Raw genomic sequence first — 11,372 nt, forward strand, 5'->3', positions numbered from 1 at the left:
GCGGGGCTTTTGCTCCGCCGGGGTGTTTTGACTTTTTTGGTTTGGGTTGACTTTAGAACATGAACAGACAGACATAGAAAGACGGGCAGACATTGGGGTCGAAAAAGAGCAGCCAGGTTATTATAAACGGAGCCACAGGTTATTCGACCAGTGTATTCCGTAGCGAAAAGGGGGTAGGTGGGTGGTTGTAAAACATACAACCAGTCATTTTAGTTAATCACACCGACTAGGGTGGAAGCTTTGGAGTATCCGTTTTGCAATTACATTGCTCCAGCAGCAGGTTTATTTATGCAACAGCTGTTGGCATAGGAAGGAATGACTTTGAAATTAAAGTCAAAATTTGGAAACAATTTCAATGCTAAAGGGTGATACGGTCAAAATTTGCTAAATCGGTCAAACCGTTTATTTAAAAAATCAAATAAAATTTCTTTTTCAAGTTTTATTAGTATAAAATTCAGGAAAAATATTCAGTTAGGTTTCCGCTTTTCCAAATCCGAATTGCCGGGCCTTACGCTTAACCCCTGCCATCAGATTTTGTACAGCCACCTTGTCCACCTTCTTCGCCGCAGAAAGCCAGTTTGCCTTGAACTGCTGCTTGTCCTTAGCAGATTGTTTTGGTCTTCTTTAGGTTCCGCTTGACAATAGCCCAGTATTTCTCAATGTGTGTTGGGAGGGTTCTTGTCCTTGGGAACCATCTGCACGTTGTTGGCGGCGTACCACTCCATGGCCTCTTTACCGTATTGGCAAGATGCCAAAACAGTACGGAACAATCGTGTTTCTTCAGGAAAGGCAGCAGACGTTTATTCAAACACTCTTTCACGTAAAATTCTTGGTTGACAGTCCCGGAAGCTATGAAAATGCTGCTTTTCAAGCCACAGATACAGATGGCTTGCCAAACCAGATATTTCTTCGCAAACTTTGACAGTTTCATGTGCTTGAAAATATCTGCTACCTTTCCTCTTCCTTTTGCCGTATAAAACTCCTGTCCCGGAAGTTGCTTGTAGTCGGCTTTGGCGTAGGTTTCGTCGTCCATTACCACGCAGTCGAACTTCGTCAGCATCGTCGTGTACAGCCTTCGGGATCGCGCTTTGGCCGTCGTATTTTGTTTATCATCGCGATTTGGAGTCACTACCTTCTTGTAAGTCGATAGTCCGGCTTGTTTTTTGGCTCGATGCACGGTTGTTAACGATACACCAAGCTTATTTGCGGCATCTCGGAGAGAGAGGTTAGAGTTTCGCTTGAAACTACCGGCAACTCTCTTGGTCGTCTCAGCGGCTTCCGGTTTTCGATTTCCCCCCGAACCAGACTTCCTGGCTGTCGACAAACGTTCCCCAAACACTTTAATTACATTTGTAACGGTTGATTTGGCAACTTTTAGCGATTTTCCCAGCTTTGCGTGCGAGTAACTCGGATTTTCGCGATGCTCGAGCAAAATTTTGATACGCTGCTCTTCTTCCTTGGACGGCATTTTGACAACTGAAGAGTGAATTCCAAAATCAAAATAGGAGCAACATTCTACACACACACACCTTCAAAATGAGGGATGTTCAGGTTTTTTAAATGAAAGATTGAAAGAAATACGTCAAGTTGATATTGACCAAATTTTGGCCGTATCACCCTTTAGGCTATAGATCAATTAGCTTAGTACCTCAGAATGTGAATCTGCCTTCCATCGGTACTTTGTTTTTAAATAAATCTTACATGGGCAGACCCGTTGGATTGGAAAAAAACTCTAAGTTTTTTACAATTTTTACGTTTTGTCATTTGTATTCATGACGTATAAATTAACTAAACCGAACCAAATAGATCCTAGTGTGATGCTTCTCGTTTACTTAACTTTAACTAAGTAAAACTAAAACTTTCTCCAATGTTACTCAATCGAATAAATTGTTCCAGATTACGTTTGCTCCCATTCTGCCCCAAGTCGTCGAGAGATCGTGTTACGACCATGTAATTGTAATCTCTCACTCACTCCGTCATCGTTCCGGTGTCCATCGAATCGAAAACTTCCTCAATCGACGACGATGACAAGGAAAGGTCAATCGCGCCCGGTCCACAAGTGGCTGGCTGCAGGGCAAGAAAATCCGAAGAAAATTGACTCTCAACGACGAACGGCGAAGCTAGTACACCTCTCCCCCCTTTCGGAAAAAAGAAGGAAATTGCTTCCAAAGGAGCACCCTTAAAAGTGGAGCAAAAAAAACTCCGATCCAATGAAAGTATAGCGAGTGAATAAAAGGGAAGAACTTTAATTTAAATGTTTCCTTCCATTTGGCGTCTTGCTGTGTTTTTTTTTCTTGGTATTTCTACCTCTCACTCTATACATACACCAACAACAGCGTCGTCGTCGGCTTGTGAATTTGTTTTTGCTCCTTCAAAGAGGCTCTGGAAAGTTGGGAATGAGAACCTGGCTGGTGTCACTTGCTTGGGTGTTGCCTCGAGAGCTTCCTACTTTGACGTTGACAGCAACAGCAGCTACTCTTCGACAAAGTTCCTGCCCCGAACGATTGACTTTCGATGAGACGACGACGACAACTACGAGGACAACGGGAAAGCGAGCGAACTTTTTCACTCTTATCCGGTTTTCTTCTTTCAACTTTTGAACTCCGATGGGGTGTCTGCCGCTGTAGTAGGTAGTTGAATTTTCATTTCGACTAACTCTCAGAAGTTTATCCATGTTTCGGAGCTTGTTTTTTGAATATCAATTTGTTGGGCTGCGCGTTTTCCGTTTATTAACGAGTTGGAGGGGCAAAGTTTAAACAAAGTTGCAGTTTTGCGGATTTCAGTGGGATGATTTCAATTTCAAAATTCAAGTCTTTGTTTGATTTTGATTCAAATTTATACTTAGTAGGCCAACAGAATGGAAATAAAAAAAATTGAAAATATGTAAAAGAATAAGAATTAAAAGATCATATAAAAATTACAAAACTTACAGGAATGGCAAGGGTGACAAAAATAAAACAAAACCCGTTATAAAGACAAAATAACACAGTGCTTAAAATGACTAAGTTGACAAATATGGAAAACAACGTCGAAAATTACAATAATGACAAAAATCTCAAAAGAAACAAAAATTACATTAATTCTAAAATAACAAACTATAGGAATGATCGAACTGGTCAAAATGTCAAATGTTTTCTGTAAGTGAGCTCAAGTTCAAACTGGTTAAAAATTTCAAAAATCAATCTTCTTGATACTCATAACTAATGTTCATAACCAAAGTCAACCTCAAACAAATTTGCCACACCCAGAACGCAACTATGATTTCGGTTCTGGTTCCTCATCATTCGCTTCAATTCGAATACTCGAAAGTGCACTTTTCCGTATTCCAAATTATACTGCAACCGGCAAGCAAAACTGTTTCTCCACATCGCGTCGGGCCCCAGATATGGTTCTCTAACTTTGATCCGGGGAGAAAACGTTTCTGCTTTTCTTCCCACTCCAGTTCCAAATGTGGTTAAATGAATAAAGTTGTTTGGGAAGCTATAATTTTCGCGTTGCCATTCGGAAAACTTGAATTCGGCTGGGGAAGAAAAACTTCGCTCGCTGCATTCGCTGCATCAAAGCTGCCATAACAAAAGCTACAATTATTCAACGGGAAACAAGTTTTCGAAGTTTGACGGAGACGACTTGACTGCATTAAATGGCAGGAATTAATTTTACGGTGTCTTCGTTTGATTAATTTAAGTTGTTTATTACAGTTTATTCGGTGTTCATATGAGAGTCTCCCGTCGAAACTTCAATTTCAACGATTTTTATGAATCCAAAATTTCAAAACTTTATTGAATAAAAGATCAGCAATCAAGTTGTAACAAATGAACTACTTTCGAAAACGAATAATTGCTTCAGCTTCCAATTTCCTAAAGAAAATCTCCCTGTAACACATTTACTGCAGTCAATTTCTTGCTTCAACAAACATTTTGCCCTTTTATTAGTTCGAATACAGTCACGAAATTTCAAACAAGTTGTCAAGCTCCTGTGCCCCACGGAAATACGAGACCAGACGGAACAGAAACCTTGGCGCATAATGGAAATACCTTCCTCCATCTTCGTCATCCATCACCTATGTCATCCACCCACACTTTGCCAGGACAGCTCCTTCTCCGAGGAAAGAAAACACAGATTTTACAAATCAAAAACTGGTGAAGGAACAAGGTCACGGCATTTCTTCTAGTCGCCATCGTCTTTTTCGAAGCAAACTGTCAACTGCATCAACAACAACAACAATGATGCTGCGATTCCCATTTCTTGAGCAGTTGCAAATCATTGCATTTCGGTTCTGAGAAGAGTTGCAGAAAGAACCGCCAAGAAAGTAAAGGAAATTTTCCACCTTACCGCATAAAGTTTACCACCGAGAATGGAAAGTTTTTTCCCGAATCCGAATCGGGGTCAGGTTTTGTTTGACTGCATTTGCACTTGAGGTTTTCTTGAGAATTTGGGACAAAAATAGAACCTTGGCAGGGTTTCACCGTTTTGGACGAAAACTTTCAGGAGCCAAAGGTTTCGATTTACTTCCAATCCGAAAAAGTTTCATCATTCTTTTCTTCGGAGGAGTTTGTGGTTTATTATTAACTGCTTTGCATTCAAAAGGAATGGGTCTTGCATTCAACAATGTTCATGATAGAAATCAAAAATGAAAATTTTGAAAAATAACCAAAAGGAAAGTAAAAAACCTAATTTTTAAAAAAATGTTAAAAGGGCAAATTAAATAAAAATGAGAAAAATACATAAAAAGGAGAAAAGTATGAAAAAGAGAAAATAGAAAATGAAGAAAATATACGAAATCGAAAGAAAAAAAAAACAGAAAAAAATATATAATATAGGTAATAATAAAATAGGGAGAATAAAAAAATAGGGAGAATAATAAAATAGGGAGAATAATAAAAAAGGGAGAATAATAAAATAGGGAGAATAATAAAATAGGGAGAATAATAAAATAGGGAGAATAATAAAATAGGGAGAATAACAAAATAGGGAGAATAATAAAAAAGGGAAAATCATAAAATAGGGAGAACAATAAAGTAGGGAGAATAATAAAATAGGGAGAATAATAAAATAGGGGGAAGATTAAAAAAGAGAAAATAATGAAAAAGAGAGAATAATAAAAAAGAGAGAATAATAAAAAAGAGAGAATAATAAAAAAGAGAGAATAATAAAAAAGAGAGAATAATAAAAAAGAGAGAATAATAAAAAAGAGAGAATAATAAAAAGAGAGAATAATAAAAAAGAGAGAATAATAAAAAAAGAGAATAATAAAAAAGAGAGAAAAATAAAAAAGAGGGAATAATAAAAAAGAGAGAAAAATAAAAAAGAGAGAATAATAAAAAAGAGAGAATAATAAAAAAGAGAGAATAATAAAATAGAGAGAATAATAAAATAGAGAGAATAATAAAATAGAGAGAATAATAAAATAGAGAGAATAATACAATAGAGAGAATAATAAAATAGAGAGAATAATAAAATAGAGAGAATAATAAAATAGAGAGAATAATAAAATAGAGAGAATAATAAAATAGAGAGAATAATAAAATAGAGAGAATAATAAAATAGAGAGAATAATAAAATAGAGAGAATAATAAAATAGAGAGAATAATAAAATAGAGAGAATAATAAAATAGAGAGAATAATAAAATAGAGAGAATAATAAAATAGAGGGAATAATAAAATAGAGAGAATAAAAAAATAGAGAGAATAATAAAATAGAGAGAATAATAAAATAGAGAGAATAATAAAATAGAGAGAATAATAAAATAGAGAGAATAATAAAATAGAGAGAATAATAAAATAGAGAGAATAATAAAATAGAGAGAATAATAAAATAGAGGGAATAATAAAATAGAGAGAATAATAAAATAGAGAGAATAATAAAATAGGGAGAATAATAAAATAAAGAGAATGATAAATATAAAAAAAGAAACATATTACAAAACAAAAATATAAAATGGAAACATAGAAAGAGCATCAAAGAACTTGAAACAGGAAAAAATAAATAAAAAATACAAAAATGTAGGAAAAAAATAAATATTATCTAAATAAATGCTAAAAATATAAAATATTTAAAGCCTCCAAGAATCACCGAAAGAAAAAAAAGCACAAAAAAAAATGTGGAAGAGAAGAGAACAACATAAAATATAGAAGAGAATATAAAATAGAGAAGAGAATATAAAATAGAGAAGAGAATATAAAATAGAGAAGAGAATATAAAATGGAGAAGAGAATATAAAATAGAGAAGAGAATATAAAATAGAGAAAAATATAAAAAAAGAAGAATATAAAATAGAGAAGCATATAAAATAGAGAAGAATATAAAATAGAGAAGAATAAAAAATAGAGAAGAATATAAAATAGAGAAAATTTTATAATATAGCGAAGAATCTAAAAAAGAGAATAATATAAAATAGAGAAGAATATCAAATAGAGAAGAATCGAATATTGAGAAGAGTTGAAAAAGAAAAGAATATAAAAAAGATTTGATTACAAAATAGAAAAGAAAATAACATAAATGAAATAGAAAAAAAATAAAATGGAAGGAAAAATAAATAAAATAGTAGAAAAAAATAAATTAAATTGAAGAATAAATAAATAAAATTGGAAAATAAATTAGTTAGGTAGGAAAAAAAAATACTAATAGAAAAATAAATTAATATGATATAGTTATAAAATGGAAAATGATTTATATAATAAATAAAATAAATAGAGTAAAAAAAAAAAAGAATAAAAAACAACAAGTCGAAAAACATAAACAAAAGGGATAATTTAAAAATTAAATGGAAAAAAGTGAATAGCATAAAAATAAAAGTTGAAATATATAAAACGTTTAAAAGATAAATAAAACAAAATAGCTTGAATACAAAAATGTTTGAATAGAATAAAGCTTTATTATAAAAAAAGCTTAAATTGAAAAAAAGAGCTTAAATTTTAAAAAGCAAATAAAATAGGAAAAATATATAAAATACAAAAAGAATATATGAAATCGAAAAATAAATAAAATAGGCAAAAAAATAAATAAAAGAGAAAAAAAATTAATAGAATAGAAATAAAATAGAAAAAATAGATAAAAACCAATAAATTGAAAAAAAATAGTAACAAAATTGAATAAAAAATAGAAATAAAATTGAAAAAATATGAAAAAAATCTAATTGAAATTAAATAAAAAAATAAATAATTAGAAATAGTAAAGAATAAATTATTAAATAGAAAATATTAGGAATGGGAATAGGAATTTTGAAATAGAAAAATAGGAATAAAACAGAAACTTAATAGAAAAAAATAAAATAGAAATAAAATGAAAAATATAGACATAAAAAAGAAAAAAAAATGGGAAAAAATTATAAGAAAAAAAAGGACTAAAATAGAAAAACTTATATAAAACAGAAAAAAGTTAACAAAAAAGAGATGAAAAAGAAAAAAATACATAGAAACGACAAAAATGAATAAAAAAAACATGAATGAATAAAAAAAAACATAAATGAATAAAAAAGACAAATGAATAAAAAAATAGAAGAAAATGTATAAAAAAATAGACGAAAACAAATAAAATAAAAACATAAATAAAAAAAATATTGAAATGGAAAGAAGTAAAGAAAGTGAAAAAAAATAAAATAAATAAAATTAAAAAAATTAAATAAAAAAAAACAGCATTAAAAATATCACGAAAAAGGGATAAAATAGAAAAAAGAGCAGAAAAAAAAAATTTAAAAAAGAATTAGGAATAAAAATATATAAAGTAGAAAAATAAAAGAACAAAAAATATGATGCAAAAATATAAATAAAAAAATACAATTAAAAATTTGAAAAATAGGATAATTTGAATAAACAGAAAATTATAGAAAAAGTAAAAATATTCAAAGATAAAACATTATTTTTAAAGAAATAAAAAGAAAAAAATATTTAAAAAAAAGTAGAAAAATGGAATAAAATAGAAAAAAAAGAAGAAAAAATAGAAAAAAGAAAAAAAAACTAAAAAAAAAGGAAACAAATTTAAAAATAGAAAAAAGAAGAAAATTTAACAATAAGAAAAGAAAATAATTGAAAAATAAAAAAAAGAAGAAAATTTAAAAATAGAAAAAAAAGAAAATTTAAAAATAAAAAAAGAAGAAAATTTAAAAATAAAAAAGAAGAAAATTGAAGAATAACAAAAAATTGAAAAATAAATAAAAAAAAGGAAGAAATGATAAAAATAGAAAAATCGAAAAATATTGAAAAATAGAAAGAAAAAAAAACTGAAAAAATAGAAAAAAGAAAAAAAAAACTGAAAAATAGAAAAAAAAAACAAGAAAAAAATAGAAAAATAAAAATAAAAGCAGAAAATTGAAAAATAGAAGAACAGAAAAAAATGAATAATGGAATAAAAGAAAAAAAAACGAAAAATTAGAATAAAAACAGAAAAAAATTAAAAATTGAAAAAAAAATGAAAAAAAAGAAAATTTCTTAAATAGAAAAAAAATTAAAAATTCAAAAAAATAAAAAAGCAGAAAAAAATGAAAAAATTAAAAAATAGAAAAAAAAATTGAAAATTACATAATAGCAAATAAAAAAATAACAAAAAAGAAAAATAAAAAAAAAATACAAAAAAAATAATAAAAAAAGAAAAAAATTTAAAGAATAGAAAACAGCGATGGAAAAAAATCGCTTCTAGCGATAATTGAATACATACAAACCTCGTCTACGATGCATTGACATCGTTGCCTGTCGACGACACTCACATACTCCTCTCACAATTGCAAACAGACCTCTGTGAGAAACGAGTTACGAGTATCTCAAAATAGCACCATCTAAATACTATCCGTGTTGGTTCAGACTTTACGCTCTCCTTCTTACCATATTTCTCTTGTAGTGTGCGCTGACCACAAGATGTGGATCTCAAAGTGCACAACTGGGTATAAAGAGTTTATCGGAAAATGTACATCTGACGAACAGAAGCGATCCTATCATAATCATTTCGTCAAAGATGATGATTTTCTTACTAATAAGCAGGGATGCCTAGAGCGACATTCATCAGTACGAAAACGACTGTCAAAATAGTCAGATTTTAACTTGCGACACATCAATAGAAAGCTCTGTACATGATGGGAATTTATGGGAAAAGTGGTTCGGAGCCATCTGGTCCTGGCCACGGCCAATCTGGCCGGTTCCGGAATCCGAAAAATCAAAATGATCAGATTTTAACTTGCGACACATGATTAGAAAGCTTTTGACCTGTACATAATGGGAATTGATAGAAAAAGTGGTTCGGGGCCATCTGGTCCTGGGCTCGGCCAATCTGGCCGGTTCCGGAATCCGAAAAATCAGAACGATCAGATTTTAACTTGCGACACATCAATTGAAAGCTTTTGCTCTGCAAATGATGGGAATCGATAGGAAAAGTTGTTCGGAGCCATCTGGTCCTGGCCACGGCCAATCTGGCCGGTTCCGAAATCCGAAAAATCAAAATTATCAGATTTGAACTTACGAAACACGGATAGAAAGCTTTTGACCTGTACATGATGGGAATTGATAGCGAAAGTGGTTCGGGGCCATCTGGTCCTGGCCACGGCCAATCTGGCCGGTTCCGGAATCCGAAAAATTAAAATGATCAGATGTGAACTTGCGACACACGAACAGAAGCTCTTGACCTGTACATGATGGGAATTGATGGGAAAAGTGGTTCGGGGCCATCTGGGCCTGGCCACGGCCAATCTGGCCAGTTCCGGAATCCGAAAAATCAAAATGATCAGATTTTAACTTGCGACACATGAATAGAAAGCTCTTGAGTTCTGCATGGTTAATATTTATATGGTAATACTTGGTAAACCTACCTGCGAAGTCTGATGAAACTACAGCTTAGCGTTTTTACACTCGTATGCACTTTTGGAAGACTATAAATGTATCAATGTATTTTATTAACTTCCCACAAATTTTAACTAAAATCAATCAAAATTGAGGCAGAATGCCTTTCAGACCAAGTGTTTTTCGCTCAAATTTAGAAGGCTGTTACCCTTTGAGAAAAGTTTCTGGTTCCCAAATTACAATAAGAATGCATAATTATATTGAATTTCTTCCTTTTCCAAGTTTAAAAGGTGCACCAATAATTGATTCGAAAAATTCAAGAAATTTGATTTTGTTGAAGAAAGCGTTTTACCTAAAAGGATATAAAAAAGTGTATTTTGAATAGCTAAATTTTCGATAAGTTTTGCAATACATAGTAAATGATTTTTTTCCAAAATATATAAAGTTTATTAGAACACAATGAACATGTTATAAAACATTTGATGTTCCAATTTTAACTTTCCATATAATCATTGTTCCATTTCTATTCATGTGTCGCAAGTTAAAATCTGATCATTTTAATTTTTCGGATTCCGGAACCACTTTCGCTATCAATTCCCATCATGTACAGGTCAAGAGCTTTCTATTGATGTGTCGCAAGTAAAAATCTGATCATTTTGATTTTTCGGATTCCGGAACCGGTCAGATTGGCCGTGGCCAGGATCAGATGGCCCCGAACCACTTTTTCTATCAATTCCCATCATGTACAGGTCAAGAGCTTTCAATTGATGTGTCGCAAGTTAAAATCTGATTATTTTGATTTTTCGGATTCCGGAACCGGCCAGATTGGCCGTGGTCAGGACCAGATGGTCCCGAACCACTTTTCCTATCAATTCCCATCATGTACAGGTCAAGAGCTTTCAATTGATGTGTCGCAAGTTAAAATCTGATTTTTTTTGATTTTTCGGATTCCGGGACCGGCCAGATTGGCCGTGGCCAGGACCAGATGGCCCCGAACCACTTTCGCTATCAATTTCCACCATGTTCAGGTTGAGAGCTTTCTATTTATGTGTCGCAAGTTGAAATCTGATAACTTTTATATTTCAGATTCCGGAACCGGCCAGATTGGCCGTGGCCAGGACCAGATGGCCCCGAACCACTTTTCCTATCAATTTCCATCATGTACAGGTCAAGAGCTTTCTATTCATGTGTCGCATCATGACATTTTTTAAATTTTTTCCATGACAGTCACGGAATCGAAAATTCGAAAATGTCATTCCGATAGTCAGAGGACCAACAGAATCTTCGACTGTCACAAGTCAAAAATGTTATCGACACTCATTCTCCGTGCAGCATTTCAGCTTGCGATTTGAGTACATATCGAGCAAAGAAAGTTACTCACTTGTCAGAGCTATATGTTGTCTAACAATGTGTTCGTTATCTCCGAGTGACAACCGTACCAACATTTTGTTATGGATTGAGAGGAACCAAGTTTGTTCGCTACTTGTACAGATCGCGAAGTGTACAGTTCAGGATAAAACCTTTATCGCATCATATTCATTTCATTTCCATCGCTGATAGAAAAGAATAGAAAAATTGATAAAATTGAAAATTTGGAGAATAGAAAA

Source organism: Uranotaenia lowii, chromosome 3 (genome assembly GCF_029784155.1).
Source record: "Uranotaenia lowii strain MFRU-FL chromosome 3, ASM2978415v1, whole genome shotgun sequence".
Taxonomy (NCBI): Eukaryota; Metazoa; Arthropoda; class Insecta; order Diptera; family Culicidae; genus Uranotaenia; species Uranotaenia lowii.